Here is a 10,022-nt window from a genome sequence, read left to right as displayed (position 1 = left end):
CTGAAATTCCTACAGTTACCATACAAAACACATCTTGTATTTAAACCATGTATTTTATTTCAGTTCTTTCTCTTCTACAAAGGCCTCATGTAAAGATAAAAGCATTATTTTATAACTTAATATAATTTTAACGATTCTCTGAAAAACATTTGATCAATGTGGATTTATATTCGAAGAATCCTAATACTACTTGATAGGAATTAATGGAAAATCTCCTCATTTTTTACAAAACCTAAGAAACATTGTACACGTGAACATTTCTTAAAACATTATACAATAAGATTATATCACAAATCAAAAGAAAATCATAAGGTAAATCCTATATATTAAAACGTCAAATATTTCGAAAATTAAGTACCTTTTAGTTTAATTTTAATTTGCTTTCTAAATATTTGTTATTTATTTCAAAGAGGTAAGGTGAAGTGTATTTCCCTTTTAGCTATTGTTATCATACTTCAAATATATAAAGGTATCAACTGAAGCGAAAACTCTTGTAGGAATACGACAATAAAATTAACTAAATCACACAAAAGTAATTACTTTTCAAAAAATATAACAATTTTGTTTTAAATTTACGAATGTCCCATTGCTGTACAAGAATTTCCTCATGAATCAAGAGAGGGGTATATCTTGAATTCACCACGCTGACTAAGTGTGGGTTGAGGATTTTGCCTTAAAAAATGCTTTGAGTAACTTTCAGGTATGAAAGGTTTATGTAACTTATATTTAACTATAAAAGGAGAATGGGCAAAATAGTATGGAGCCTGGGCGATCCGCGGCCAAACTTGATTTTGTGTTTTTTTAATGTAGCTTGGTCCTGTAATTACTGTGTAGAAGTTTTATTGTCGCGATTACACGCGACAATAAAATACATTTTGGTTTTTGAGCACTTTTAATACTATAAAAACATATCTTTGGCTTATATTCGGAGATTAAATAAAAAGTACTATTTCTATTATTGCATATAAATATAGACATTATTAATTTTCGAACAATCATAACAAATAAATATATAAATATCGCAACAAGTAAACATTAAGTTGTTGTCATTAACTGTTGATTATGATACACTTCTATGTTATATAAGCCCTGTCTTGTATGCTCAGCTTAAAAAATAAGGCGTTCATAGCCAGTTGCGTTCACTGGTCGGTAAACGATCTGCGGGTTAAGCAACCGTTGGCGCGGTCATTCTATAGATTGGTGACCGCATAGTGGTATTTGAACTGAGCGTCTCCGTGCTTCCGAGGGCACGTAAAAAGTCGGTCCCGGTTGTTGTGAACTAAGATAACAGTCGTTAAGCTATGTTCTTTCGAGCGGCTTGAACAACTTTGAAACTAGGTTAACCATATGATAGATAGATACGAGGTACGATTGTTGTTCATGTTGATGGCATTGCAATCGTTATATGAAGATGTAACGTTATTACACAACATTAAATGCATTACAGACACGAAATAATTATATTTGTTCTATGAAATTCCATTATATTTACATGTCAATATATTGTTTCCTAAAAGAATTGCAGCGAAACGTTCTTAGTAAAAGTTGTTCCTAGTTACCATTACTTTAATTTGACACTACTTTCATTAATGGCCGCCGACCGCCCAGGAGTGCCCATTCTCCTTTTATATTAAACCTTAACTTCTCTGTATTAAGTAAACTTTAGTTTACCGATAAACAAAGTTCCTAAATAAATTCACCATGACCTACATAATATAAGTTGTTAAATAGTACAGCAAAAACTGGTTGGTAGTAGTTTTAGACAAATATCAGAACAAATACGAAGGCTACATTCATTGCGGGGTGGCACAAGAAAGTTGGTACAAAGACTAACACAGTGCGCGCCGCTGAATCATCTACGAAGATGCCGCGGTCGGGGCTAGGGAAATAGCGAGTAATTACGCAATGTTCTATTGTGTTCGCTATTTATACTATAAATTAGATAGAATGTCCATGACAGGTTAATATCCAAGATGAGACAATTAGATGAAATAGTTAAGTTATTTAGGAGATGGAAATGCTTTTTAAAATATCAGAGTTTATGATTTGACATATGGCAGGAGCACGTGACTGATGATTGAAACTAACTATCTATTCTTTCATATCAAAGGTAGAAAAGGGCAAAACAACAAGTTTACCGCTCATTATTGGGTAGAAAAAACTTACAAGCAATAAAAAACTAAGCAATCTATTGTAATCAGGAGTATTTTTCTTCAGAATGGAAAAATACGATACATCCGCTTCTTTCGTGGCTTCAACCAAGACCCATCTGCCGTTCCTACGCCCCCATTATCTACTTCCATAAACCGCTGAGAAGCAAACAATCTGTAGCCTGTGTCCTCACTCTAAAATCACAACCGTTTTACTTAGACCTCCCACCTACTTCCCTCGCTGCAGTCTTTTTGATCGATGGAGGTGTCTTTGTTAAATGGTTATGTAGTAAATTTTACAACGCCATAGACTTAAAACTTCGTCAAAGTGCTATAAATAAATAGAAGTGTGTCCTCCGTGGTCTTGATCGTTTAAAACCCTCGTTTTAACACTTGTACGTGTGATTACTCTGTTATTAGACTCATCTTTAGAATCTGTTTTGTGACGCAGTAAACGTTTTTCGTAAAGTTCTTCAAAGAATTTCGTCAAAAATATTTTCTGTCAAGAAAGGTGGATTATTTTCCCTTGTAACGTAGTCATGTCAGAAATAAATAATATCCTCATTTTTTATATTCCAAAAACGTACGAAAAATAATTAACCAAATCAGAACATGGGTTTGGGTTTGGGTTATTGTCGTAGTTTCTCATAGTCTCATATGGTTTTATCTGAATGTACTACGTAACTACTACAGCCTTCTATAGTAACCTGTCATATAACTAAAGTACCTACGTACGCAAATACTTCCAAATAATTCTTGAGAACAAAATATTTCACAAACCACTCCAGCACTCTGAGGGAATAAATCTTTAAACTTTGACGTTTAATACAACAATATAGAAACTTCCCAATGTACGAATAAGACCGTGATTTTTATATATGAGCGGAGCGATAACCTAGAGTTTTAGCGCCATAGAATCATTTCGTACCGAGATTTTATAAAAAATATCAAGAAAATGGTGAAAAATATGTTATAATGTTCAGTCAAAAAGTAGTCCGTTTCTTAAACAAAATGATAATATTATCCTACAAAACTTTTATAGTGTAAGAAGCTTTGAGTATAGACCATTTAACAGTTTAAATAAATTACGACCATTCAAAAGTTTCAATAAAATATAGTGTGATTTTACCACTAATTTACTTCTCATTATGACAAAACAAGACTATTTACCGTTTGCTATGGATATTGGATTTATTGTACAAACAATTTATAGACGTAGCAATAAAAATAAGTTCCTCAACTCGCTACCTAACACCCCTTTAACAGCACCCCTGTAAAGTAACCACGTAAGTTAATGTCTCGCAAGGGAGCTGTGCGTTGCAATTCCTTCCACCGCGTATCTTTGATCGTGCCTCTTATTAACTGCAGCCGAGGTAAGTTTGAGCACAAACTCTTTAATTTGTTTGTACAATTGTTCTGAGCGGAACAAAGGAGTAAATGAGTAACGCCTGTCGTTTTGTTCATATGTGGCGTTTTGTTACATGTTGCTATACGTTTTGTGTCAGGCGTTTCGGCCATTATCAGAGCACGTACTGTTATAACATTCTACTTTCTTTTTTGAGCGGTTTATTATTATAGAAAATATTAAGTGTTTGTTAATATACTGTCCTAGTACTAGGCAATGGTCTCCTTTCGGAATAAATGAATTAGTTAGGCCTTATATCCACCACGTTCAACAAGGGTAGGATTTACTCCAAGAACTGTTTAAAAACCTCGATAACACACACAAAAATCCCACATAATTATAAAAAGCCTGAGCCGCTGCATTGTACGTGTTATTGAGGGAGGTAACGGAAGATTATCTCAACAACAGATTAACGGTCGTTAGTTCTTATTTCAGTCGTTACGGCACGTGACAATGCTATATAAATCAGAAGTGCGCTGGACTACGTGTTTGTAAAGTTACTGGAAATGGCGTTTAAAAGTTATGGGTATTAATTAAAAGTATTATATGTACAAAGATTTATTATACCGTGGACTAAGTTTGAGACCGTGATACGCTGGTGTATTTCAAGCATCTCTGCCTACTCTTCGGGTTATAGCATACGGGATGATAAGTATTTACATAATGTCTGACATTTCGGGAACGGTGTTTAAAGCTTTCAAATTATAAGTACCTATTTGTGCATGTCACAAGTACAAAATTTTTGTCAGTATTATGATTAATAAACCGACTTAACAACAAGACTCAAGAGATCAGGTTCATGATAATTTTCACGCTCAAGACAACCATGGCCCAATACCTACTTCCATCGTTATATTTCTAAACTCAGGATTCCATGGCTATTAAACTAAATTACGGACTATTATGTTTCTACTCTTAATTCTGTTTGTAAAGGCTCATCTTAATACATTTCCTGAACATAAACTTCGTCAATTTCGTTCACTTCCAGTAATAGCTACGTGTAACTGCATCGAAGTTTCTCAAGAGGACACAATTAGATGTGGCCCGAAGTCGCCGCGACACTTGTTCTATCTAGTTACCAGTACGCTCGGATTTACGACTTTGTTATAAGAGCGATTGTTTTTCAATTGATGCTTGAGTTTTGAGGGAATTTATAGGAACTTATGCTACTACTATCAAGTTACCTAAGGGACGTATAAACCTGTACTTTTCATATATCAATGAACAGACATACATAATATCACTCCTGCTATACCGGAAGGGGTAGCTGTATGTAACGCCACCGTTGCACGTTTCACCTCTAACACTATTGGTCGTATGTAATAAACGAAGCCATTGCCATCTTTCGGGCACCTTTCCTAACTCGGGGCTCCTATCCTTATTGAAAATTATTTTAATTTCAATTAGAAAAGACCTATAGTAATTTGATCGATTGATTGAACCGGGATTGAACCCCACACCATATGATGAGCAGTCGGATGCACTACAGCCTGCGCCAAATTGACAGTGTACCTACATAGTCAATCTATTAAGTCTTCTTTGATAAGCAAAGACCACTTTATTAAATAATTTATATCTCCACATAACTCCATACATTAAATCACTAATATTCCGGACTGCATTCATCTACAACAATTTGTAGTTGTCACAGATGTATTACCGGACATCCAGCCAGTATTCTACAAGATTTGGCTTGCACTAACAATGACAAACTGACTAAACAAACCATTAATTTAGCGCCAACTTAGTCCAAAAGATTTGTATCTAGTGTACAACAATAATAGTTGCAAGTGCAACATCTTCACTTTATGTCATAGGAAACGGTAACTCCCTCCACCTCCTATTGTGTTATTAGATTGTCTCCGTGGCGCAGTGGTTCGATTCCAACACGAGTTGCTTCGGGTCTGGTTGTACTTTGTGTCCGTTGTTTGTACGTTTGTAAAAGTCCCGCTATATAAGAGCAATTCTTGGTGCAAGAGTTGTCTTTACAAAAAGGAAACTGCCTGACTGAAGTGAACTCTCGTTCTTCACAATTCGAGCCTGAGACTCGTGGTCTCACTTCCGGTTCATCCTTATAGGAATCTATTAGGGATCGGAATTTTTATATTTGAATTCGAACGATAATTTTAACATACCAACTAGGTGGATATTAACTTTGCCGCGAAATATGGTGGTAAATACACATGATTGTTTTGATCATAAAAAAATCCGATTTACTTACCATTTGGCATAGAAAAAATCTGTTGACATTCATCACCTCGTAGGCATAGACACTCAAATGATTTGTCCCTTTAATAGAAATCTATTCAGCACGCACATTTCTAATTGATATTAGGTATACTCACCCATTAAGAGAAAATATCTCCAGCCACTCCCTTTCACCCACCAAAACCTTCACCAAACATTCTAATCAAACACGAAACTTGCAAACAATCTGAAGATCTAGACATAACTGGTCCATAACAAGGGATCTATTAATTAATAGGAAACGTTATAACGGCCACATCAGCTGGAATCCTGCCGATGACATTTGTAAACAGACCCAACAGAGAGTTGGGTCAAATATTAACTTATCTACTAGTTGCTTTACGTATGTTCTAGAGAATAAGAGCAAGCGAGTAATTAGAGGCATGTGACGTCATCACGATCTTATTTAATCAGGTAATGCTTAATGTATTGTAGAAGTGAGACGGGTTTTTGCGAATGGTAAGAAATTGTAAATCATTCAAGGCACAATCATGCATGTATGAGGAAATTAAAGGTCGGCTCAAAGACAATATTTTATAATGGGACTAATTAAAATTTTAAAGAATCAGATTTAATCTCTGCAATGATAGCACTTCATTACAGGACAAGATTGAAAAATCTATGAAATGAAGATGAATGAAGATTTATGGTAGGAATTCGTATTTTTCGTTTCCTAGCTTTTTAGACATCAGGTCAAACCAAACCTGACACTCTGGTCAGCACACTTGAGTTCTATACAATATACTTAATTTTGACAAAATACCCGTAGTACCTACTACAATTAACCGACTTCAAAAAAGGAGGAGGTTCTCAATTCAACTGTACGTTTTAAAATCAAAGATTTAATGACACCAGTTATATCGCTATCACTTCTACAAGCACCACACATATGAAAAGCGCGTATATTCTCGTATGTGCGCGTGTGTACATCGGTGTGCGACTAAATTGTTCGGAAGTTCGCGTCTTGCTCCAAAACACACAAAGCTTAATGGATTACACGTCTTGTTTTACTTGACGACTGCTAGTTTTGTGATGTGCATGATTTACGGTACTCTTTTATCATGTTTTCTGAATGTGGAATCGTAATCGATGATGGTCTAGTTTTTTGGCAAACGATTTATGAAATTTGAGTGGATTTTTTGAATGAAGGTTGCAGTAGCACGATTTGCGCCCGCTAGAGGCGCTAATCTGATTGTTTTTTTTTTGAAATTTTTTTCGACCAGTTGGCGATAGTCGATAGTGGTAGAGAATCGAGGTACAGGATTTTTTTTCTCTTCTGTAAAGTAGTGGTGTTACTTTTAATAAGTAGAAATTGGTTTATCCTGATATCAGTAAATTGTATAACTTTAATATATTTCGTATCAAGTTTAGTCCAAAACAGCTGATAAGATTATATAGGTATTATCATAATTAAATCACTTTCAATAATGTTAAAAGCATCATTGTCTACCACAAAATATATCCAGTCTTTTAAACTTATCGGGAGTATCTTATCAAAAGCACCCTTTCTATCAAACCAAAATTTAAATATTCTTTCATCGAGGCATCCCCGATGAGTAATATGCAAATTGACACCGACACTTTGAAATCAATACCTCTAATCTGATTTAATCAAACGACTTTCAACTTAAACCAAAAAACCTAACAAAGAAAAATTTGCAAGTAAAAATTGTTCAAACACCCCATAAAGTAATTAAAGCGAAATTTAAAAGCATTATACGAAACACAGTTAACGCATTTACCGCTAAGAATTAATCTGCGTCTTAAAGTATTACTAAGACAATTATTATGCAAAGGAATTCGTAAAAAGAAAGTCACTTCTCTCTAATACAAAGTCTTACAAACTTGGGAATAAAAGCGGATGCAACTTCAATATGAAATTTAAATGAGAACGGTTCAGTTAGGTACCTAATTCAGCTACATCCACCTGTAACTTCATTCAAATTCTCTACGTAGTTGGAATTAATTCTTGTCTGAATTATGTATTTTTAAAATGGTCGGATTCTATTTGAATAGTAAGGCTGTTTACTGCTCTCAAGCGATTGCCGGTTGCTCGAACAAAGCAGAAAACAAAGCAGGTTTGTAGCAGGATGTGTAACCACAGAAATATTCGACACATTTAGTTGACGGATTAAAATAGCTTTTTGTTTACGAAAATGTCAAGCAGAACCTATATCTAATTCTAAGAATAGAATAGAATATATTTTTAACTGCATAAAATATGGTACCAAAACATGGTTTAAAACAATAAAATGGTACAAGATTCACTTCGCCATTTACAATACTTAGGTTTACATGATTTTCGATATAGAGATGCCAGAATTATAATACGTAATAGAGAAAAACACATTTTATATAGTTTTACACACAGCCAGTATTAAACAGTGATATCAATACAAAAACAAAATTATTTCCGTGAATCCAACTAAACAGAAACACTTTAAATGCACCCCAATCAAGTATACTGCAGTTCCTTTAAACAACGGCACAAATACAAATTGAACTGTTTGTTAGTTTTTGTAAGTATGACCCAAACACAAACATTGTATGAGAACTTGCGAACTCTACGCTCCCATATAGTCCAACAACTAAATAGAAAGCCTGGGCATGCACGACTTCTAAATTATCTATACTACTATCTATACTACTATTATAAAGCTGAAGAGTTTGTTTGTTTGTTTGTTTGAACGCGCTAATCTCAGGAAGTACTGGTCCGATTTGAAAAATTCTTTCAGTGTTAGATAGTCCATTTATCTAGGAAGGCTATAGGCTATGTATCATTACGCTACGATCAATAGGAGCAGAGTAGCAATAAAAAATGTGACGAAAACGGGGAAAATCTTGACAAGCTTATGTGACCCAAGCGAAGTTGCGCAGGTCAGCTAGTAATTAATATTTCAAGCACAAATTGAAGCTTCAAGCAGTGATGACATATTTCTTAAGGGCATGAAATTCCCAAACACGCACCTGGCCATTATGGTGGACTCGAGGCCTAACCCTCCCTAAAGATGGAGATCTTTCTGAAGGAAACCCTCACCTAGCAGTTGTGAGTTGAAAAAATAATAATTCAGTTTTCTTTCTAGATCAGGGGCTCCCAACCTTATCTTAGTCCGGGACCATATTTGGATCAAAATATCAAAATCAAAATAAATGATAATAATGATGCTGTAAATTTTAAATTCATTCACGGACCATATTTGGACTTCGTCCTCCCAACCAGTGGTCCGCGCATTACCGGTGGTCCGCGGACCACTGGTTGGGAGCCACTGTTCTAGATGTATCAAGCCAGCCACAGTCGGCTGCATACCTCTATCTAGCCATGAAATGTTTTGAATTCTGATTTGTATCTACCTCCACCAGCCGAGAACCTTACACACAAGGCTCTCTACTAAGTTGGTGGACTATAGGAAGGGAAACAAATTGCAACGCAGAACGTTTATTCGCCAAGTTTTGTACTCGCATGGCGCAGTTCAAGTAGTGTGTTGTTACAATGACTTTGTAATAACTTGCTGTTTTGAATCTGTTTAATTAGAATTGGCTAAAAAACTATTGTTTGTTATGAGTATAAAGTTAATAAATTAATTCTAGTTGGTAGGTGTTTAAAATTATATCTTTAGATTAAGAAAAAACCTATCAAAAATCTTCTAAAGCTCCAGAATATGAATTATAGGTATTTAGTTGTATGTCATGTTAACTGGGAAATAGGTCCTTCTTGTGACATGAGACATTAAAATAAGCTACCCCAATGTTTAAAAACGGTTGGGGTTATAAAAATATTAATTCTGTAAACTGTAAAGAAAACAATCGACTAAAGTATGTTAGAAAATAAATTAAATTACATGCGATTTTATTGAACGAACAACGACAAATAGATTTTACCAAACACTTTATTCAGATCCAAAACACGGCTGACCTCATTCGAACAACATGAAACTTCTATCGAATAAAATAACATTTCGAACAATAAAACAGTAAGAATACGGAGTCTTGACACTATGATAAAATAACGGCGCGCTGTAGAAAATGAGCGAAGTGGTCGACCATTAAGGTGTCGTCTATTGCACGCGAGATGTAGCTTAGCTAGTGATGTACTACAATATCGATAATATCTATCCTAATATTATAAAGCTGAAGAGTTTGTTTGTTTGTTTGTTTGAACGCGCTAATCTTGGGAACTACTGGTCCGATTTGAAAAAATCTTTCAGTGTAAGATAGCCCAT

This window comes from Anticarsia gemmatalis, chromosome 23, assembly GCF_050436995.1.
Source record: "Anticarsia gemmatalis isolate Benzon Research Colony breed Stoneville strain chromosome 23, ilAntGemm2 primary, whole genome shotgun sequence".
Lineage (NCBI taxonomy): Eukaryota > Metazoa > Arthropoda > Insecta > Lepidoptera > Erebidae > Anticarsia > Anticarsia gemmatalis.
The sequence above is the reverse complement of the archived record's forward strand: the minus strand, read 5'-3'. Positions refer to the sequence as shown.